The 23,945-nt window shown below is 42.9% G+C and overlaps 1 protein-coding gene across 8 annotated transcripts in view; it reads right to left on the bottom strand.

Moving 5' to 3' along the window:
- The window catches only part of FAM49B (family with sequence similarity 49 member B), a 143,105-nt gene that overhangs the window by 64,261 nt on the left and 54,899 nt on the right, over positions 1-23,945 (bottom strand). Inside the window, exon 1 of one of the 8 annotated variants that reach the window (XM_018058565.1) lies at positions 16,417-16,578. The exons of 5 other annotated variants lie outside the window; for them this stretch is intronic. The gene's annotated coding sequence lies outside the window, so the exon portion shown is untranslated. Of the gene's footprint in view, positions 1-16,416; positions 16,621-23,945 lie in introns of those variants that run through there. 2 more of the 8 variants (XM_018058568.1, XM_018058567.1) reach the window with 2 other exon arrangements.

A 23,945-nucleotide genomic window follows, 5' to 3' on the forward strand; every position in this document is an offset into this window, starting at 1 on the left:
AAAACCGGGCTAGCAGGCATTATTAGAGGACTGCGCTTTACCCCTCTTCCTTCCACCTTAGTAACCCTGGGTGAGGCAATTAAGGGTCCCTGTAGGACATGGGCACTCTCTTAGCTCACCAGTGCATAGAGCCAACCTGTGAGAAACTGCTTCCAGGGTCCTGGCACGCTCTCAGCCACTCCAGCCCTTTGAGATCTCTCACTGCGTCCCCTTGATGAAGAACCTGCATCTGCTCTGGGCATGCAGTCGTCTATCCCTGCTCCACTCCACACCACTTTGCTCCAATGGGCTCTCTCTCACTAGTGGCCCTCATAGGATCCACAGGAATCACGTAACCCTTGCCCCAAAGAACAAGAACCCACACAGGTCCTTTTCATGTGCTGCCAGAGCAAACAGCCTCTCCTTCACCCAGGCATGAGAGAGACAGACATCAACCCACTGTGTCCCCCGAACCGAATCAATTGCTGAGTAAGCTCTCCAAGTCACTACCCGTACTTGGGGTGAGGGGAACACTGAGATGGGACGGGGAGTCAGAAGAAACTCACATTAACTACTTGGTTCAAAAACTCTTCCAATTTCTAACTTCCTGAATCTTTATATACAAACAGATGGGATAGGTGTTAGAAGTCACAAGATCCATTTTCTGGCTCTTTCTCTTGCAGGACCTGCATTGTGTTCTTACAACTCATTCCAGAAATGTGCATCTACTGACTTAAGAGATAAACTCAGAACAAAACAGCTTCAGTTTAACATCTTATTACATAATATATTTAATTTTTTTTTTCTCAAATTTCCACCAAAAGCAGGAAGAAAAATCTATAATCCCACCAGTTAGTCACTGCTAACTGGTTTTCATTCTGTAGAGTCTATTTGTCATCTGAAAATTTCTTATTTCAAGTTTTAACTTTTAAAAATCATGAAAAAAAAGCACTCATTTATATAATTTCATTGAGTTTCCCATATAACCTAAGCATGACATTCTCAGACGAGATTGGGCATATTCAGGGTGATACGGCCATAGACTAAGTATGACATTTTCAGGCACCAAGTTTCCACTGAACCAACCAACGTGTAGGGTGGCTTTCTGAAACTTGTCTATCTATGTCACTCTCCGAAGTCAAAACCTCTTTAATGGCTCCCTATTGCCAAAATTAAATTTCAATCTTTTTAAATGAAGCATAATCTGTATGGTCTCCTACATCTGTAACACCTCTAAATGTGACTTTAAACCATGTATTCATCACAGAAAAATCATACTGCAAGAAAAATGTGAATGTCAGAGGAGTTTCTGATCATGGAAGTGGATCTACACTCAGATGAATTTGGTCAGCTCCCTGGTGGCTACTGAAAGTAGCAAAGGACCCAGTTTCATCAAGTCTACGAGGCTGAAATCACCAAGGACAAAAGCGCAAATATGCTACTCCTTTATAACTCAGTAAAAACCAAGCTTGTTGTAAACACAACTATCATTGCACATACATATGTAATTTATTGGCTCCACACTCACTGTCACAACTGCCAAAAAGTTTACCTAATACTTAACAGGAGATTTCTGCAAACTAAATTTATTTAAAACTGGATCTGAGGATTAATTTTTCAAAGTTTCACACATAATTTGCCATCCATTCACAGAGCACACATTTAAAATTTTGTCTGAAGGCCATCTTTCGGCAGATGAGTGAGAAATACATTCCATCTAACATGAGACCAAGAAAACAACACTCATAGTTCTCAGCCCAAAGCATCTTCACTCTTCTCAAAAGTTTATGTCAGTAAAAACTCAGAATTTAAAAAGTGCCTGAAGAAAGAAAAATAATCATTTCTCTCCTAAAGTTGACAATAGAGGCATTCACTCAAGAAGTACACCAGGACAAGGAGTGTGGGCAAATACTGACATGTCTCTGCGCAACTGCAGAGGGTCCGTGCACTCATGCACCATGCCTATACGCGCAGAGGTGTCTGCAAACACGTTCTCCAAACCAGTGACCACTTAGATGGTGATTTCTACTTTCTTCTTTGACTTTTCTATATAGTTTCTATATTTAAGAGTGTGTATTCTTTTTTTACAAGAAAAGAAGAATGCTATATTATTATGGTATGAAAAGCTACAGTAATCAAAATATGTGGTATTGGCAGAAGGAGAGACATGCAGACCAATGAAACAGAAATGAGAGTCCAGAAATAAAGCCATATATCTATGGTCAATTAATTACCAACAAAAATGCCAAGGCAATTCAACAGGGGGAAGGGACAGTCTCATCAACAAATAGTGCTAAGACAACTGGATGATATACAAAAAGATGAATTTAGACATCTTCCTCACACTATACACAAAAGTTAGTTTAAAATGGATCAAAGACCTAAATGTAAGAGCTAAAACTATAAAAAAACTTTTAGAAGAAAACAGAGGAGTAAATCTCATGACCCTGGATTGGGCAAAGATTTCTTGGGCGCAGCCCCATAAACACAAATCTAAAAAGGAAAGAGAACTGACCCTGTTAAAACTCATAAGCCTTGCAACTCAAAAGAGACAATGAAAAAAATAAAAAGACAATTTTTCTTTGTCTTTTTGTCCTACTGACTAGGAGAAAATACTTACAAATCATGTATCCAATGAAGAACCTGGATCCAGACTATGTAAAGAATTCTTCCAACTCAGACAACCCAATTAAAAAATGGGCAAAAGATTTGATAAGCATCTCACATAAAAGATATAAAAATGGCTTTAAAAGATATTCAAGATATTCAAGGAAATGGAAATCCAAACCATTGTAAAGTATCACTTCACATCAACTAATAAAATTGTTATAATCCAAAAAGACAACGAAAAGTGCTGGGAGGATTTGGAGAAACTGAAACTCTCATATGGTAGCCTAGTTAGACGTTTCAAAAATAAATAAATAAACACAAATTTACTATGATCCAGCAATTCCATTCCTAGGCATCTACCCAAAAGACATGAAAACACAGTCACACAGATGTTCATAGCAGCATTATTCACAGTGACCAAAAAGTAGAAACAATCCAAATGTCCATCAACTTGTAAATGGATTTTAAAAAATGCAGTGTATCCATATAATGGAACACTACACAGCAACCAAAAGGAACGAATTACTGGTGTATACAGCTGACACCTGAATAACATGAGTTTGAACTGCACAGATCCACTTACATGAGGATTTTTTTCTAAATATGCAATGCAGTAAGTACTACACAATGAGGTTGGCTGAACCTAAGAATGCAGAACTGAAGATACAGAGGGCAGACTGTAATGCTACAGATTCTCAATTGTGCAGACGGTCAGCTACATAGTTCAAAAGTTAGCTATACTCAAAAACATGAACGATCTTCAAAAGCATTATGTTAAGTGAACAAAGTCAGACACACAAAAAAGCATGTATTATATGGTTTCACTTATAAGAAATGTCCAGAAGAGGAAAATCTATAGAGATAAAAAAGTAGGTACAGCAGTCCCCCTTATCCAAGGGGGAGATGCTCGAAGACTCCCGAGAGAGGCCTGGAACTTCAGATAGTACTAATACCTACACACACCCATGGCTTTTCCTATATACACATACTGATGATAAAGCTTAATTTATAAATTAAGCACAGTAAAAGATTAACAATAATAAAACAATCATAACGACAAGTTATGACCAACCTAGATAGCATATTCAAAAGCAGAGACATTACTTTGCCAACAAAAGTCCATCTAGTCAAGGCTATCGTTTTTCCTGTGGTCATGTATGGATGTGAGAGTTGGACTGTGAAGAAAGCTGAGCACCGAAGAGTTGATGCTTTTGAACTGTGATGTTGGAGAAGACTCTTGAGAGTCCCTTGGACTGCAAGGAGATCCAACCAGTCCATTCTGAAGGAGATCAGCCCTGGGTGTTCTTTGGAAGGAATGATGCTGGAGCTGAAACTCCAATACTCTGGCCACCTCATGCGAAGAGTTGTCTCATTGGAAAAGACTCTGATGCTGGGAGGGATGGGGGGCAGGAGGAAAAGGGGACGACAGAGGATGAGATGGCTGGATGGCATCACTGACTCGATGGACTGAGTCTGAGTGAACTCCGGGAGTTGGTGATGGACAGGGAGGCCAGGCGTGCTGCAATTCATGGGGTTGCAAAGAGTCGGACACGACTGAGCGACTGAACTGAACGACATACTGTAATAAAAGTTATGTGAATACTGTCTCTCTCACAGTGTCTTATTGTATAAATTTAACCCTTTTCCCATCTTCCCTAAGAACTTATACGCTGTGGCCGTAGCTTTTGCAGTTTGAGGTGTGACAGCAAAACAGCATAAACTTCTTTTTCCTTCTTCACAATTTCACAGACAGATCTACTCTCACCTTACATCTTTAGCAACTTCAGAAGACAAGTTTTTTTTTTCTTCCCTTATTAAGTCAGGAACTTTCACCAAATAATTCCAAGCAGTCTTTTCCAGTATCCTCAACTAACTCATGACAAGGTTACTTAAGAGTTCCCATCTTACAGAAGATGAAGGAAAAAAGTGTATACAAAGATCAGGCACAGTGAATTAGTTAGGAAGCCCTGATGTACAAAAAATGTGACCTTGCTACAAGGCGGGAACAAGTGCCTACGATAGACTGTCTTAGGGCACCTGTTTAACCCATATTTCATAACTTGAGGACAGTTTCCTGTAATGCCATAAACCAGTCACACTTTTTGGAGAACTGTTTTTCCATCTCTCACTTGTGAGGCCCAAATAAGACCTTAGAAGGGGTCTGAGAGACCAGAGGCTGTAAAAAGACTCCACAAAAAGCTTTGCTTGTATACCTAAACTAGGAAGAAATTTTTGAAGTGCTTAAATATTTTTAAAAATTATTTAAATGCATAAGCTGTCTACCTACCCAAGCTAGGCAAATTGAGAATGGTTTGAAAAGTTAAATTTGATTTTAATAAAACTAAGATACACTATTGTTTTTAAAAAGTTGCTTGTAAAGAAAGAACACTGAAAATCAGCTAAAATGAAGTTGTTAAAAAGCACACATTAAATATGCTAATAGACTACTCAGAAGGGGTCAGGGACGCATACCAAAGCCAGAGCACTGGCCAGTTGTCACCATGACACACACTGCAGTGGAACTTCGGCACACCCATTTCAGAGGGCTGCCAACCCCAGGCTACATATTTTGACTATTGCTTCAACATACTGTTCTATAAATAAAGAGAAGAAGTTTTAGTTTAACTATATTCACATTTTAATATAGGAAGTCCCACTTACCAAAGCCTATTTCCAAAAGGCTTCAGCTTCTCAGTTTTAGGCATCAACCTACTTTTACCCAGTACCAACTCAGAACTAGTGCCAACATGCCTAGCGGATCATTCTACATTTCCAAGTCTAAATTCATGTAGACTTTAAGACAAACGAATGGAATACATGAAGCTGATTTCTCTGTACTTTCAAAAACAACTTGGTAAATACACTTACTTAATATCAGAACACATTAAATATTTAAGTCAAAAGAAGTTCAAACGTAACAATCTTCAGCAAGGAAAGTCAGCTTTCAATACTCCACAAGAATGCTTGTTGACAGAAAATAACTGAAAAGGATGATTTAGAAACTACAAGTTGATAAAATGGAGCCCTACCACTTAACAACAAAACAAATATGAAAACTGCAAGTTTAAGCCTCTCTCCAACTAACTACACTGGCCTCTCACTCTCCTATAACTGCACTATCTCAAAATCTAAAGAAAAAGAAGTCTCACTTAAAAACAGTGTTTGCGACCCAAGCTGGCAGGGAGTAATTACAGGGCTGCGCTTCAAGCCAAACTTCAACTTTTTCTAGCTGTGTGTTCTTAAGCAATCATATCTACCTCTCAGTCCTAGTTTCTTCATCCGTGATAATGAAGATCACCTACGACTCATGGTTTTTGGGCAAGTTTTTAAATTAAGTTTAATAATATTTGGGCTTCCCTTGTGGCTCAGCTGGTAAAGAATCCGCCTGAAATGAGACCTGGGTTCGATCCCTGGGTTGGGAAGATCCCCTGGAGAAGGGAAAGGCTACCCACTCCAGTGTTCTGGCCTGGAGAATTCCATGGACTATACAGTCCTTGGGGTCGCAAAGAGCCGGACATGACTGAGCAACTTTCACTTTCACTTAATAATATTTGTGACTGTGTGTGCAAGAATTCTCCAGGCCAGGATACTGGAGTGGGTAACCTCTCCCTTCTCCAGGGGATCTTCCCAGCCCAGGGATCGAACCCAGGTCTCCCCCATTGCGGACAGATTCTTTGGGCTCCAAGTATTTTGTGAAGCTCTTAGCAAAAATTCTGTCACACTAGAAGCACGAAACAAGTGCAAAAAATAACATCAGTGGTAGTGATACCACTTTGTCTAACCCTATCAGTGAAGGAAATGCCATCAGAATTTGTCACATATAGGATATCCAGGGGGTGGAAGTAGCATATACAGTTGAGGGTGTAGGGAAGGTTTCACCTTTCAAAAATCAAACATATTAACAAAAACAAACAAAAAATAAATACACCAACCTTATGGCAGAGAGTGAAGAACAACTAAAGCGCCTCTTGATGAAAGTAAAAGAGGAGAGTGAAAAAGCTGGCTTAAAACTCAACATTCAGAAAACTAAGATCATGGCATCCCATCACTTCATGGCAAATAGATGGGGAAACAATGGAAACAGTGACAGACTTTATTTTCTCAGGCTCCAAAATCACTGCAGATGGTAAGTGCAGCCATGAAATTAAAAGACCTTACTCCTTGGAAGAAAAGCTATGACAAACCTAGACAGCATATCAAAAAGAAGAAATATTACTTTGCCGACAAAGGCCTATCTAGTCACAGCTATGGTTGTTCCAGTAGTCATGTATGGATGTGAGGGTTGGGCCATAAAGAAAGCTGAGCCCTGAAGAATTGATGTTTTTGAACTGTGGAGTTGGAGAAGACTCTTGAGAATCCCTTGGACTGCAAGGAGATCCAACCAGGCCATCCTAAAGGAAATCAGTCCTGAATATTCACTGGAATGACTGATGCTAAAGCTGAAAGTCCAATACTTTGGCCACCTGATGTGAAGAACTGGCTCGTTGGAAAAGATCCTGATGCTGGGAAAGATTGAAGGCAGGAGGAGAAGGGGACGACAGAGGATGAGATGGTTGGATGGCATCACCAACTCTATGGACATGAGTTTGAGCAAGCTCTGGGAGTTGGCGATGGACAAGGAGGCCTGGCATGCTGCAGTCCATGGGGTCGCAAAGAGTCGGACACAACTGAGTGACTGAACTGAACTGTAATACAATTTAATATAAACAAAAGCAAAGTAACCCCACTCCTTGCATCAATCTACAACAGTTTTCTCACATTTCACTTTAACGTTCCTGAAATCCTTAAAGATCACAAGTAATTTTTCCCCCAAAATCAAAAGGTATCTGAACATGTTACACATTACTTTTTAAGTAAATGTTATTAGTTAGCAACTTACCTTGGGGAAAATTAATCCCAAAATTCAAGGAAGTCATTGCATAGAGGTTTGCCCTCAAAAACAGGTCAACCAAATGAACACCAACAAATATACATATTGTGTTCTTACTAAATGTCAGCTACCTCTCTAAAGTCAGATTTACTGAAATACAATTTACATATGTTGGGAAACAACTTTCTATAGTTCTATGTTTTTAACATGCTGCAAGCAGAGGTAATGACTGTCTTTTTGCTCTGGACTGTATTTTCAAGGACATCTGTGGAACCAATAGCCTTGAGAGATAAAAACAATGACTCCCTCTAGAGCAAAGGACAGGCATGCTTACTGCTCATTACAAAAGATTTGGGTTCCCTCAATGAAGGGCTTCTCTCCAATAACATGGGCCACTACGGGTACCCGAGGATCAGGAAATTACACTATTACAAAGGCCGATACTCTGCCTACTGCTATTAATAACTGAGAGGAATCCACTATCCTTCAGCTCTTACCCAAGAGACTCCTGTCTTCTGCCAGCATCCATGAAAATGTGGCAGGGAAACTTACTAGCTTGCAAGCAGGATAAGATCTCAGGTGGTCATGGTTCTGGGCAGTTTCGGCAACATGAATGGGATACTGACAGAGCCAGCACTCAAGGAGAGAGGATAAAGGTCCCTGAGGGGAGAGTTCTGGGAAATGAGAAGACACACTGGAATCTCAGAGTTATTCTAGTGGTGGGTGGAGAGAAGGCAGGAATAAGAATCCACTATCCTGTTAATGAAAAGAGTTGAATTCATGTTTAAAAACTGAGCAGTGAGAAGTAGGATCAAAATTGGGCACTGAAATGATGACTTGGTTGTTACTCAATTCTACCCTGGGCTGGCAGAGGAAGGGATGTGTCATGACAATGGGCAAACAAGTCCTGAGTCTCCAGGTGAATAGCTGTGACTGCTGAGCCAGAGTCCCCAAAGCTAAAATAGACTGCGTAAGTAAAGACTACCTTGCTGAAAATAAAGAGCTTTGGATGATGGACTAGAAAGAAGTTCCTCTGGCGGAATTACAAGGGAATGACTACAGGTGAATGCAAAGCCTTGACTACTGGTACAGAGTTGCTCTCCACTACATGCCCCCTTCTCTCTCTCCCTCTCTACTCCTCCTCCCAAACTCTGCTTTACAGAGGAAAATAATAAGGGATAGGGCTGAGGTCTCCCTGATCCCCAGAAAACCACACATACCCCTCAACAGCTGGCCAGGAAACTTTAGAGAAGAACTCAAGTTTTACGGCTCTCTTGGATACAGACACCCACGTGGTCACTCTCTGATCTCGTCCCATACCAATTCAGTGAGTAGGGTGTGGGCAGCATTTACAGTAGGGAAGGGAAATGCAGTGACTTATGGCTGAGGCTCTCTGGGCCAATTCAAAGTCCTCCTGTTGTTGCCTCTACATCCATCCTATGGTATAGGATGAACTTCCCCATCCTGTAAGTCCCAGGGGGGACTCTCCCAATCAGGAAGGGTTGCATGACCTTTTGGGCTTCACAGCCCTAAGAACCATTTCTGGTGACAAGTCTCTGTGACTCATGATTTTATTGACTGGAGACTCTGATAAAGGTGCTACCTGGAGGTGCCCCTGGGAGGATGGACTCTTCTGCCTCCCTGACACAGCTATCAGGCCAACTGCTTTTGTTAAGCAGCTGGCTACTGGGCTCCCGTGGAAACAGAAAGCCTGACTCAGAGAGGCTTCATGAGTTCCAGTCTGATGCTTCTTCTTTGGGGTGGGTCAGCTCATACTCAATGACTAACAAGATGGAGAGTCAACTGAAAATGCGTATTTGAGAATATATCTGGATAGCCTTAGCTCCACAACATCTCAACTTTATATGAACAAGAGGTGGAGAGCCCTCTGGGGAAACTCATCCTCTACTTTACCACTGGACACAAAGTTATGGGCCCAATGGAGCCCACATCTATAAACCCTGTATTGCCAGACCATCCACTGTCAGTACTCGAGCACTGATTACTCTCAGTTCTTTCATGGACTTTAGCAAAAGCCTCTGAACTTGCTCAGCTGTATTCGGTCTTACTTTACCTTCAATCCATTCCCCAAAAGCTTTGAGAACAATCTTTTGAAAAGATAAATGAGCATTTTTCACCCCCTTTACAGTCCTATAATGGCTTCCTGTGGCCTTTGGTCCAAACTGCCCTGAACCTGTTAACATGACTCAGCCAGCCAGCCTTAGAGCGCACTTCCTGTCCACCTCTTTCCCACATCTCCTTCATACCCTGCAGTACTGCCACACAGAACCAGTAACTGTTTGTAACATGTACAGGATTTTTTTCATCTCCAGGCTGTGGCCTCTCCTTCCTATGTCCATGCATTTCTCCTTTTGCCAGACTGACTAATGGTCCACTCTTCAGATCTCAGTTTAGATGGCATTACAAGATGGGTGTTTATCCTGGCTCATAAGATTGCTGCTGCTGCTGCTAAGTCGCTTCCGTTGTGTCTGACTCTGTGCGACCCCATAGAGGGCAGTCCACCAGGCTCCCCTGTCCCTGGGATTCTCCAGGCAAGAACACTCATAAGATGAGGTACCTGCTAAATTCATACTGTCTATTCTCCTGTCTTTGCTTCTACTGTTAAAAAGGGACCACTAACATTTTATTCACTGTTGTATAACCCTGCTTATGTGATCAATAACTATTTGAGTAATCAATAGCAATCATATACCACATATTGTGCCCTGTGTAAAAGAAATATATCAAAACAAAAAAATTTTAATGATCATTCAACTTAAAAATGCATCACTTCAATAAAATTACATTCTTCCTCCCCCATTATGCAGCACTGAAATAAATACAAAAATCTCACAACAGTGTTGGGAGGCATGTAGCAAAGATAGTATTATTCATATCTTACAGATAATCTGAGAATATTAACACTATCAGGAAAGAGCAAATCAGGACTTAAATGTTTTTGTCCATACATACTAAAATTTTGCACGGAGACTACCAATAAGAGCACAAGTCAAGAACTCCCTGGCGTCCAGTGGTTGGGACTCCAGGCTTTCACTGCTGATGGCCTGGGTTTGATCCCTGATTGGGGAACTCAGATCCCACAAGCCCTACGGTGTAGCCAAAAGAAGAGTACAAGTCAACAAACTACAAAAGTCCACTTCAAGATGTAGCCAATCTCCGTTTTCATTTAAATTAGTGCCTTTAATTCTCCATTACCCACATTAAGAACAGAAAAATGGCATAAATAATCCCAAATACAGAAATATAGGAAGCATTACTATAAACAAAGCTAGTGCAGGTGATGGAACTCCAGCTGAGCTATTTCAAATCCTAAAAGATACACTATTACAGTGCTGCACTCAATATGCCAGAAAATTTGGAAAACTCATCAGTGGCCACAGGACTGAAAAAGGTCAGTTTACATTCCAATCCCAAAGAAGGGCAATGCCAAGGAATGTTCAGACTACTCTACAATTGTGCTCATTTCACACTACTAGCAAGGCAATGCTCAAAATCCTTCAAGTTAGGCTTTAGCAGTACGTTAACCAAGAACTTCCAAATGCTCAAGCTGGATTTAGAAAAGGCAAAGAAATCAGAGATCAAATTGCCAACATTCACTGGATCACAGAAAAAGCAAGAGAGCTCCAGAAAAACATCTACTTCTGCTTCACTAACTATGCTAAAGCCTTTGACTGTGTGGATCACAACAAACTGTGGAAAATTCTTAGAGATGGGAATACCAGACCACCTTACCTGTCTCCTGAGAAACCTGTATCCAGGTCAAGAAGTAATAGTTAGAACCAGACATGGAACAACGGACTGGTTCCAAATTGGGAAAGGAGTATGTCAAGGCTATATATTACCACCCTGCTTATTTAACTTATATGCAGACTACATCACATGAAATGCTGGGCTGGATGAATTACAAGCTGGAATCAAGATTGCAGAGAGAAATATCAATAATCTCAGATATGCAGATGATACCATTCTAATGATAGAAAGCAAAGAGGAACTGAAGAGCCTACTGATAAGGTTGAAAGAGAAGAGTGAAAAGGCTGGGTTAAAACTCAACATTCAAAAAACTAAGATCATGGCATCCAGTCCCATCACTTTATGGCAAATAGAAGGGGGAAAAGTGCAAACAGTGACAGATATTTTATTTTTCTGGGCTCCAAAATCACTGCAGATGGTAACTGCAGTCATGAAATTAAAGACACTTCTCGAAGGAAAACTATGACAAACCTAGACAGCATATTAAAAAGCAGAGATATCACTTTGCCAACAAAGGTCCATACAGTCAAAGTTATGGTTTTTCCAGTAGTAATTGCATGGATGTGAGATGGCCCATAAAGAAAGCTGAGTGCCGGAGAATTGATGCTTTGGAATTGTGGTGCTGGAGAAGACTCTTGAGAATCCCTTGGAAAGCAGGAGATCAAATCAGTCAATCCTAAAGAAAATCAACCATGAATATTCATTGGAATGACTGAAGCTTAATAGGGTTAGGGTTAACCTACTGGAAGCTCCAATACATTGGCCATCTGACGCAAAGAGCTGATTCACTGAAAAAGACCCTGATGCTGGGAGAGACTGAGTCCAGGGGGAGAAGGGGACAGCAGAGGATGAGATGGTTGAATGGTATCACCAACCCAATGGACATGACTCTAAGCAAACTGCAGGACACAGTGAAGAACAGGGAAGTCTGGCGAGCTGCAGTCCAAGGGGCCACAAAGAGTAAGACACAACTCAGCAACTGAACAACAACAATCCCAAGTAATAATATCTGGGAATATGACATATTTTTTTTCTGATGTTTTCTGAAACTGACCTCAGTATTCAGTGTAATTTGGATTATCTGAGAAGATGCCAATTTATGACTGAGAGAAAGATTTGGGGGCACAGTGTAGATAGACACAGTGAAAGGTGTCTATCAGTTTAGATTTAGCACAGAGCTGACATAATGCACCAACTAGAACACATCAAGTAGAGATTACTCACAAGGCAGAAAATGACTGTACAGGACTGAAAGCTTCTGAATGCTGTATACAATAGTACCAGAACATCATCTTTTCAAAATAAACTAAAATAACTACAGAAATATATCTTTGCATTAGGTCTTCTACTGAAATAAAATCACCCAGAGTCTTTGAAAACAGCCATTCTCACCCATGGTAAGTACCACAATCAGGATGTGGGGCATGTCACAAGAAATGGCGTACAGTTAAAAGGATCAAAATGCTAAGAATGATTTCCTTGTTTAAAAAATTTTACAAATGTCACTCATTTGCATTCCAGTATACTCGTGTGAGTGGGAAAGGGGTGAAGTTACAGCCAGTGGACAGGAAATTATAATCCTGTATATGATCACAGTAGCTCAGACCATAAAGAATCTGCCTGCAGTGCAGGAGACCTGGGTTGGACCCCTAAGTCAGGAAGATCCCTTGGAGAAAGGAATGGCAACCCACTCCAGTATTCTTGCCTGGAGAATCCCATGGACAGAGGAGTCTGGTGGGCTATAGTCCATGGGGTTGAAAAGAGTCAGACACGACTGAGCAACTGACATGTTAACACATATACTCACAGACAGTAGAGAAGAATGAACATTATCCATCCTGTGTGGCAGGTGAAAACGTTTGGAGACTCACTGTTTTAAGTAAGTATGCCTTCTAAATATACAACATAAAATACAGGACCTCAAATTAGTACTTTGAAATAATTTTAGTGAAGACTACAAGTCACAGAGGCTTGGGTTGAAATGCCAGCCTTCTTGATCCTACTTGGACAAGTTACCTAAGCAGTTTGAGCCTTACTTTCCTAATGCTACTTAAGAATCAACTAGGAATTAACCTACACCTTGCAGGGTTTTATGGAGAATGTGGCACAGAGGTGTTCACTATTACAGGGTAATAATGAAGGGCATAGACCCAGTCCTCTATCTCTGTGTCCCTTCAGTTACCTAACCTTAGTTTCCTAGTCTGTGATACTACCACCTATTAGATTTAGGGTGTTGTAAAGACTAAATGTCTTACAACACTGCCTGGCAAGTAGCACACACTAGGTACGTGTTAGTTACTATTAACATCATTATCATTACCACCACTGAAACTTTAAGTCAACGTTGCCACATTATCAGATTCATTACTTTTCTACTATATGAAAAAATGTTCCTTGAAAAATTAACCTTATTTAGTGAACTGATAATAATATAGGATGAGCTCACACACTCAATTTTTACGCTGATTTTTAGAAACTTTAAATATACAAGAAATTATCTGAATTACCATTGGTCATGAATATTGACAAGATACATACATCAAATATCCATTTTCAGTGAACATATCCCTTCACTGAACTAAAGCATATCACAAACTGATATGTCTATTGTAGTTTCTCCCCAAAGATTTCAAAGCATTTTAAAATAATTATATATAGCAATCCTCAAAATGTACAAGTTACCTGAGAAAATTGCATCTGAGAACAATCAACATCTTTCTCTAAAACTTTTGCTACATAATTACAAAATGATGTTACAGTCTAACTGTTCCAAACATGCCATTCACTCAATTAGTCAGAACATTTATTGCGTATCCACTGTGCACCAGGCAGGCACTGTGCTAAACCCTGTTATAGTAACAGAAAAGGAGAGACCAAAAGTAACAGTGGGCATGCCACTAACAATATAATTAAGTATTTTGAAATTTTGTTTTCCTTTAACAGTGAAAAGAGCAAATTATATGTTCTAACAGTTGAATGCATCAATAATTAATGAGTTAAGTAACCTCATAAAAGTGACAGTACAATATTTTCCCCAAGGAGATGAGGATTAAATGAAATAAAGCATCTGTCTCTACTGCTCAATTACTTACTAAGTAAAGGTAAATGACCACTTTAAATGAGTCAAATAACCTCAAGAATGACACTATTTTTCACCCATTTGAAGGGTAAAGTTTAAATAAATCTTAAGTTTGCTGTTAAATGTCACTTGGACTCTATCAGAAATAAACTACATTCACTCAGTTTTACTCAGCATCTGAAACTGTATTTTTTGCTGGGGCGACTAGGGTCAATTTACTAATCATGCCTTCCTTTGATCAACCATTTTTTCTTAGGCGAGAAAAATCTACCCTTGATGCAATTATCAAATCAATTTTTATCCTACATTTTACAAAACGAGAGTTTTCTCAAGTAGCTACATAACTGTTAAAGTTTTAAAGAGTTTAAAATATATATATTACCCACCAAAATTGCTCTGCAAAAAAAAAAAAAAAAATGCAATCTTGACCCCAAGTAAAGTAATCTTAGTGCTTAAAGTGGTCATCCAAAACCTGAAAGGGGACAAACAGCCAACCACATTTTTAGTACCCACCTCTCCAGAAGAAAGGACTGTTAGACAAATGCTATTAATATTGACAGCAATTGTATCAAACTGACACGCAGGAAGGTGCACTTCAGGACTAAGTACCTTCCTTGGAGTTCATTATTATGAACTATGAATGTCGCATTAGAAAAACTGCTGTCATTTCATTTTATGAATGCTGAATCAGGCAGTTTTAGTTAACTGCAACACTTTACAAGCAGGCTATCAAATAAGCCCCAATTACCAAGTTGTTCCAGACACAGAACTTGTGTTTCTATTATTAAGTATAATTAAAGAATTAAAAGGATCAGTTTATTTTTCTTGATACATTAGTCTAAAACGATCTGCAATAAGTCTCTGAACACCCAAGTGACTGAAATTCCTTGAGCTATACAAAACACTCCTCTGGAATGCCAGTCTTCCAAATGGCAAGACTATAAGAACACACAAATGATACATATTCTCCACATTACACATGAAGGAGTAAAAAGATTTCAAACTCAATAAATTTACGGGGGGTGGGGGGAGAAAAAGTGGAAACAAATGTCCCAAATCTGTCTTCAACCAGAATGGCATTTTGTAGCAGTGCAAGAATTCAGGCATTTATTTCATTAGTATTCCGCACACTGGGGGACATTCAGTAACTGCTGGTGACAGATGAGCCGAGAAGCCGCCTCACCAACAAACAGTATTAACAGGTAATGTTGCAAATAAGTCATGGAACAGCGGGAGAAGGAATGTGGAGGAGTTGAAAGAGTAACAATCTTCGGCCAAATTTTACATTTAGAGCAAATCAGTCACACGCTCCTCCGGCGGCGGGGGTCGGGGGGGAAGTATTTGGTGTGACCCAGAATAACCAAGAGGTACACACACACACCGCAACTGCCACTTCCACTACAGTTTGATGGTCACGCATTTGGATAATCATAGTAGAAACGTGTGTTTTGGAAATACAGCTAAGACCACACCCTAGGACTGAGAACCGGGACTTTAAATGCTAAGGATCAGAGGTCCACGCAGCACCTGAGTCGGACGGTCTTGTTGCACAGGTGCAAGGGATCGGGGCACCAACTTCAAGGCAGGTGACCAGGAGGGCCGCGTGTCCGGGCGAGGCGTGGCGGAGTCCGAGAGAAGGGGGTGTGGATCCGGGGACCAGCACTGGGAGAGGAGGGAGGGAAGGCGGCCGCTGATAGAAAAGGAAGGTGGGAGCTCCGGGTCGGAGGGCGACTATCGAGGTGGGAGGGGAAAGCGTCCAGGAGCCAAAGGTCACGGGCGGAGGCAGAACTGGACACGGGAGGGGGCGGCGAGCACGCGCGGGGAGACGCGAGTGGAAGGAGGCAGGGGCGGAGAAAGGCAGAGCCGAATGAATGACCGCCGGGGCGGCCCGGGCGCGGAGGAAGGGCCCGGGGCGCCCGCGGAGATGCCGCCGCAGCGCCGGGGGTGGGCGCCGGGGCGGGCCCCCGGCAACGGTGGTGGGGTGGGGGATGAGGAAGCCCCGCGCCGGCCCCACCGCGCCCGCCTCTCCGCCAAAATGGGGTCGCGGAGCAGGCGAGCCAGGGGTGTGAGGAAAGCGGAGAAAAGGGGAAAAAAATAAACCACTCACCCTCCGCGCGAGCCTCCAGGCGCTCTCTCTCAGCCCCGTTCCTCCGCCCTCCTCGAGCCGCGGCGGCGGCTCCTCAGCGGCGCTAGGGGGAGCCCCGGGCCCGGAGCGGGGCAGCGGCGGCGGCGGCGGCCGGACCGGGAGCCCCTCCGCACCTGCCCCTGTGGCGGAGCCGCGACGAGCCAGGCGGCGGCGGCAGCGGCGGCGGCGGCTCCTCCGAGCGGGGAGGGCAAATGACCCGGATGTACAGGGTAACGGCAAGGAGGGGGAAGGGGGAATGCCAGGAAGTGAGGGCGCCGCGGACCTGTCCGGCCGTGCGCATGCGCCGCGCGCCCGCCCCGCAAGGTAAACCCAGTCTTCCTTCCCCGCCCCCTTTGCTCCAGCCCCTCCCCTAGGGGGCGGGGCGAGGCCGGAGACAGGTGGTCGGGAGGGCTCCGCGAGGAGAGGAAGGGGGCGCGGCTACCTTCCCCGCTACCCCGCCCTCCTTAAAGGGGCAGAACCTTAAAGGCCGAGATGGCTTCTGGGTGGACCCGCGTCTTGCAGCCTTCTCATTTTACAGATGGAGAAACTGAGGCTCAGAGGTGACAGTGACCTGCCTCAGGTCAGTAAGCTAAGAAATGGCAGAAATTGGAACTCGAGACTCGCAAATCTGGACTCTGCTGAACCCATCAAAGTCGGGCACGCCTTTCCCTCTCCGCCAGGTGCTGATTGAGTCTCAAACTCCCAGATACTGCAGATGCGCTTAGCAGGCTCCCCAGAGCCGAGAGGTACACCGTTATCGCCTGCGATGGTATCGTGGAGACGCCCTTGGGAGGTGTTAAATAATCAGTCTGAGAACAGAAATCAGGCGCCACTGGAGACTTGCATGGTGCTACACATAGCACTTTCAGATAAATGAGACTCTGTTCTGGGGTCTGGTCTGGGTAACGCTATCTGATGGACAGAGAAGTTGGATGTGGTAGAGGGCGCAGCTTCTTCATTTTCCCCAAATTCCCCTTTCACTCTGAACATAAAGGTTCCCTCTTTACTTAGAAAACAAGAACATCCCATCTAGTTAGCTCATCCTAACCCCGTTATGAAACTCTCAGATTTTTTTCATTAATGCCAAAGTGTAAATAATGATCGCATCTCCCAGGGATATTTGCAGTTTGACTACTAAGCAGATAGTAACTATGAAGGTAAATGGTCCTAAACATTTTGAGGTCAAGATCCCTATTGAAAATCCTATAAAAGGATGCACTTTTCTCTCCAGGTTAATGGATACAGGCACACGAACTGCACACAATTTCAGGAAATCTTTGGATCCAGGAAGCCTATCTATGAAACCCTGATTATGAACCCCTATTCTAGTCAAATAGGTAAGATCCCAGTAGTGATCTGGGCTTACCATAGGTAGCCAAGCAAACACTCCTTGCCCCAGATCCAGAAGGCAGCACTTAACTTTATGTAGCTTTCCGTCTTGCTCTTGAGTTACATGGAGACCAAGTGATATTGGCCATATTACAAAGAAATGTGGTTAAGAGTGTCAGGAGAGAGCAGGTGGCTTTATCAAGGCACACACTAAGGGCAAGAGTCCTAGGCCTCAGACTTTTACCCTAATTATCATATTTAAGGATGATTTGGGGGTCTTACACTGTATCCATTATAATCTTCATCAATTTCAATGGAACACAGGACGTTGATGTTTTGCAAACACTGATGCTGACAGAACAATCTCCACAATCCAAGAACTCTGATCCATTTGTCTGATACACAGACACCTACTCTTAAATAACTCTGGTCCATATCGACCCACTGTCCTCTGTTTGAACCAGAGAAAGAGTTCTTACACCTGCTCAGTCGAGCTGCCAGCAACCACACACCTGGAACCGAGTCTCCCATGGAGAGCAGGAGGAATCTTGTCTGTAACATCCTCAACATGTGAACATCCAGTTTAGCTCAAGTATCTCCAATTATGTGGAGCTCATTATCCTCTAATTGTGAGGAGCCTCTTTTTCTAATTAATTATTTTGGCCTCACTCCACAGCATGTGGAATTTTCTCAAATGCGGACTGTACCTTCACCCCTGCAGTGGAAGCAGGGACCACTGGACCATGAGTGAAGTCCTAGGAGCCTCTTCTTTTACACTGATCAGAAATCTGATGCCCATCAACTGTCATTCATTGGTCCAAATTTTATTTCTGGAAAGTGACATAGACATGATGCTGGCCTGGAGGAGCTTACAGACCAGCAGAGAAAACAATCCATTTGATGAGTGATGACTGTAAAATAGATGAGTCCCAAGAGGAGCATAGACTGCTTTTTTCAGAGACACCTTTCTCCTTATCAGCCCTACACATGTTCCTGACCTGTGTAAGCTCTGCCACTATCCCATGTGGGAGGTCCTGGAAGAGGGGACAGAAAACAAAAACCTAGGAGAAGTGATGAATTTGCTCTTCCACGATCCCTTCTTCATCCTTCTGCATAAATGTAAGCACATTTCAGCTGTGGTCAAAGTCTCAGGTTGAAAAAAAAACAGAGGATGCAAAAAAAGATGTTTACATAAAAGTACTAGGCTCTAATGATGATTTAACCATGGTGGCTTGTTAGCATTTATTTTTTTTGAATCCTTAGTATATGTGTCAGGCACTGTACTAAAAGCCCTTAACTTGCATTTCCTCTTTTGCTTTTTACAAATTCAGTCACTGAGTCATTCAGTCAACACAGTTTTGTCCCTCTACTGTGTCCCAGGCACCATGTTGAGGGTTTAGGGTAAAGCCAGTAAGTCATGTGGTTCCTGTCCTGGAAGGGCTCAAAATTCAGTAAAGGGACGGGCTATAACCCCACAATTACAACACGGCATAATTCGTTGTAATTTCGGAGGGTGGAGCAACTAACCCTCCCTGGAATGGCTGTGAAGGCTTCAGAGAGGATGAGCTTGGTCTTGAAGAGATGGGGGAAGGGCCAAGAAGGAAAGTCACACGGGCAGAGGAAGGGGAGGTCATGACATGCTTGGGGGGAAGACTGGGTGGTTGGAAAGGACCTCCTCAAACACCATCCTAAGGAGTCTGAACTTGCCTCCAGAAGGCAACCACCAGTAAATAAAAGCTTCTAAGCAAGGGAGAGACATAATCAGATGTGTTTTATATCAAGATCACTCTGACCACAGTGTCCAATGTGGACTACAGCGGGAGAGAGAGGAGACCAGCAGACCAGAGAAGCTGTTGTGAGGTCCAGGCGAGACACAGTAAGAGCCTGTTCTAGGAAACTGGCAGTGGAGAGAAAGAGTGGACAACAGAATTGAGATATTTACTGATGTATTATATAATTTACGCATGTTTGTGACTAGTGGAATTTAGGGGAAGAAAAAGCAGAAACTGTGGGTCATGACCCTGCGGTTCCTAGCTTCACAGATTAATCTGACAGTGACACCATCCAATCCCAAAACCTTTCCAGTTCTCATTCCTATTCTCTTCCAACCTTTATCCATGTAAATGAACACTGCTTCACTTGGTATCTTCAGATATGTGCAACTACCTCCTAATATCTATTCCTATTTTTCCAAGCACATTTATCACTTTAAGGCTGCAGAATATTTCATCATGTTGAAATAGCTCTCTTTCCTTTCAGTTGCTAAAGGTCCACACCCTGCACGCCTGGTTCACCCTGGACTCATTTGACTCTGGGCAATTTGCAAGGGATGAGTTGAGCGAGGAAAGGGAGCCTTTAGGTGAAGGGTATTGGAAAAATGTAGCCTCAAGGGCCAGGAAAGCTGCAACTCTCATGGGAGACACTTGGGCAACCCTATTGCAGGCGGAAATTACAAAGCTATCGAAAAGAATTTATTGACCATGGGAATCCTAATGTCTACTCTCTATGGCAAACCTAAACAGTGTATTAAAAAACAGAGACATTACTTTGTTGACAAGGTCTGTATAGCCAAAGCTATGATTTTTCCAGTAGTCACATATGGATGTGAGAGTTGGACCATAAAGAAGGCTGGGCATCAAAGAATTGATGTTTTCGAAATGTGATGTGGAGAAGACTCTTGAGAGTCCCTTGGACAACAAGGAAATGAAACCAGTCAATCCTAAAGGAAATCAACCCTGAATATTCATTGGAAGGACTGATGCTGAAGCTGAAGCTCCAATACTCTGGCCACCTGATGCAAGAGCAGACTCACTGGAAAAGACCCTGATGCTGGGAAAGATTGAGGACAGGAGGAGAAGGGGGTGACAATGAGATGGTTGGGTGGCATCACGGACTCAACGGACATAAGTCTGGGCAAATTCCAGCAGACAGTGAAGGACAGGGAAGCCTGGCGTGCTGCAATTTCATGGAGCTGCAAAGAGTTGGACATGACTTGGTGACTGAACAACAACAACAGTTCTCTATGGCCTAATCCATCTCATCCATTCACTGCTTCATTCATTATTCCCTCTTGGAGCAATGCATTCTTGTGAACCACTAGGCAATAAAGCAGAGCTAAAAGCACCAGGGAGCTGTAGATTTAGCCCCGCCAGGGTTTGGACGCCTGTCCTACAACCTTCACAGGTTGATCTCAGAATTTCAGTTTCCCCACAGTTTGTTCTAAAAATTAGTTTAGATAAAATTTGCTCAGTACTTGGGACAGAATTAAGCCTATATTAAGTTCAATAATTATTTTCAGTCTTGGTTCCTCCTCTGCCTCCTGGATGCCCAGCAATTTCCCCAGTTTCTGAGCACACCTAGAGGGGGCAGTGCGTGTGCTAGAGCTCAGAGCCTGAAGCTGCCAGAGTGAAGCAGGGCACGCACTTCCCCTCTCTAACCTTCTATTTCCCTTCTGTGAAATGGACATGAAAACGTACTCACAGGAACGTTTCCATGCTCTTATAAATGCTGTATAGGGAAATCTCCTTGGACTGAACGACCAAACCAGTCCATCCTAAAGGAAACCAACCCTGAATATTCACTGGAAGGACTGATGCTGAAGCTGAAGTTCCAATACTTCGGCCACCTGATGCCAAGAGCCGACTCACTGGAAAAGACCCTGATGCTAGGAAAGATTGAAGCCAAGAGGCGAAGTGGATGACAGAGAACGAGATGGTTGGATGGCATCACTGACTCTATGGGCATGAATTTGAGCAAGCTCCAGAAGATGGTGAAGGACAGGGAAGCCTGGCGTGCTGCAGTCCATGGGGTCACAAAGAGTTGGGCACGACTGAGGGACTGACCAACAACAGGAAAATGAGTTCAAAACCCCAAAGTACTCTGTCATTACTATTACTGCTATTATAGAATAGACATCACTGTTTTCTTGGTTTCTCCCCACTAAAAAAAAAATGATGACCTTAGCATAAGTTCCATGGATTTTAATCGATGGCTCAAAGGATCTGAACATTGCTATAGTTCTTGGTGTGTATGGTCCAATGGCTCTTAGAGAGGATTCTGTGAATAGCTGTTGCCACTGTTAACTCAAATACACCATCCAGTATGTTTAAGCACCAAAATTATAGCTTTTGTTGACTCTGTATGGAGTCTTTGTCCTTAATCTAATTTTAAGGGACTTCTCTCAACTGCTCTCCTCCTCCTCTCTGAGGAATCAGTGAATACTGAATCCCTGAACAAAGAGGCACCTTCCCAGATATTTCCACCACAGCCCAGGATGAGGATGAAGACCCAAGGGTCATGCCTTACAGAGACAAGCATCCACCCAATGTGTGAGTTTAATGAATGCAGAAGAGGATGGGGAAGGAGGCCTGGGACTCCCTGAGCAGGGTTCAAAGCCTATCCAGCGTGAAGGATGACATCAGAACTGCTCCTCAGAAAGAACCAAAGAACAGACTCAACAGTTCAATCCCAATACATTCCTGTGATTTAGCAAAACATTAAACAATCTCTCAGAGGCCATCAAGTTGTCCGGATGGCCATATGCCCCCAGAGTTACAAGGTATATCCCTGAGCCTCCTCACATTTCCAAGTGCAACACAGTGCTCATTCTGGGCAGCTGCAGTTCAAGTTCCACCAGCCCTCTGGGTGACCGGTAGGAAGGCAGCATCTGCTGGCCCCTCCCTCCACCCTGAATACACTTGCCGTGCAGCTGCGTCTCAGCCTCCTCTAGGGTCACTCCTCAAAGTGGCCCCTCCATTCCTTCCTGAAGTGGACCTTCCCTTCCATATTCCCTCGTATGTCACTGGCTTTTTTTTTTCCCCCTTCTAGCACTTACCACAACCTGTAATTTTTTATTTTTAAGCTTTAAAAAATATTTTAAATTAAAAAAAAAAAAGACTTTCAACACAATGTCAGCTCAGTGAAGGCGGAGGCCAAGGCTACCCTGCCCACTCCTACACCTGTCCCTACATCTGGGTGTGCCCACCCAGCTCCTCGGAGACCTTGATAAATACGTGGAATGAGGTTAAAATTTGAGTTAAAAAAAAAAAAAAGAAGTTTCTGGCCTCCTCTACCTTTCTTTCACTCTGACTATATGAATAATATTTACATGTTGATTGCAGAAAAAATTTGAAAATTCAGAGGAGCAAAAGGAAGAAAATATAAATACCCCATGAGCTAACCTCCTATACCATGTGGACATGCTTCCAAATGTTTTTACTATGTCTATATCTACGTAAATGCATTGATTTATATAAAAATGCATTGAAAATATAAATGGTCCATATATGGACCATATAAAAATGGTCCATATTTTGAATTATCATCTACTGTGTTTCATCTCATGATCTATCTTGGTCATCTTTCCTTAACAAAGGTACTTCAGCACCTTGTTGTTAAAGGCTCCATGATACATACATGTGGGACCCTGTGCCACTCCACAAAGCATTTAACAAGTTTCCCAGTGTTAAGGTAAAGGGTTGGTTTCTTCAATGTCAACAAAGGTAACATGCTGTTAATACAGCCCTCCCCTCTTCACCAGTTTCCCCTTTTCCGCTCTGTGTTTGTATTGCTTTTGAGCTGTATTTCTACAGAACTCTATTCCCCACCATCCATTCACCACCTGGAGTCATCAGAGTCCCCATCAACTAGAAGCAAAATTGTTTGCAACCGGAAAAGCTCGAGTATGACGAAGCCAGGACAACGTCGAGGAGTTCATTTCAGGAATATGCAGCTGATACAGGCGACAGAAATAAAGAGTGTGTCTTCCTGCCAAGACTTGAACGTAAAAAGAAGAAAGCAGAGACTGTATGTCTTCATGTCTCCTTCCCAAACCCTGTTCTATGGCTAGGTTTTTCCCAAGAGGGATGGGCTGGTCCATGGAGTTGACTGATGTCGTAAGCAGTCTGCGGGCCAAAGCCTGTGCCCCACTTAGAGAAGAGCTGGCTACAGAAAAGTCTACAAGGGCACGGAAGCGGATGCTGGCCTTTCCCACAAACAGTTCTCTCAGTCCCCTTGTGTGGCTCAAGAACCTCTTTGCATTTTCAGCTCAAAAGTCACACCCTCCACAAGAAAAGATCTCCCCCTGCCCACCTGGAGAAGCAGACCCCCCTCCAAAAGGACCCCTCAGTGTTCCAGTGCACCCATGGCCTGACCCACCTGCCCACCCCCACAGCGGCCAGGTC

The sequence above is a fragment of the Capra hircus genome, chromosome 14 (genome assembly GCF_001704415.2).
Source record: "Capra hircus breed San Clemente chromosome 14, ASM170441v1, whole genome shotgun sequence".
Classification (NCBI taxonomy): domain Eukaryota; kingdom Metazoa; phylum Chordata; class Mammalia; order Artiodactyla; family Bovidae; genus Capra; species Capra hircus.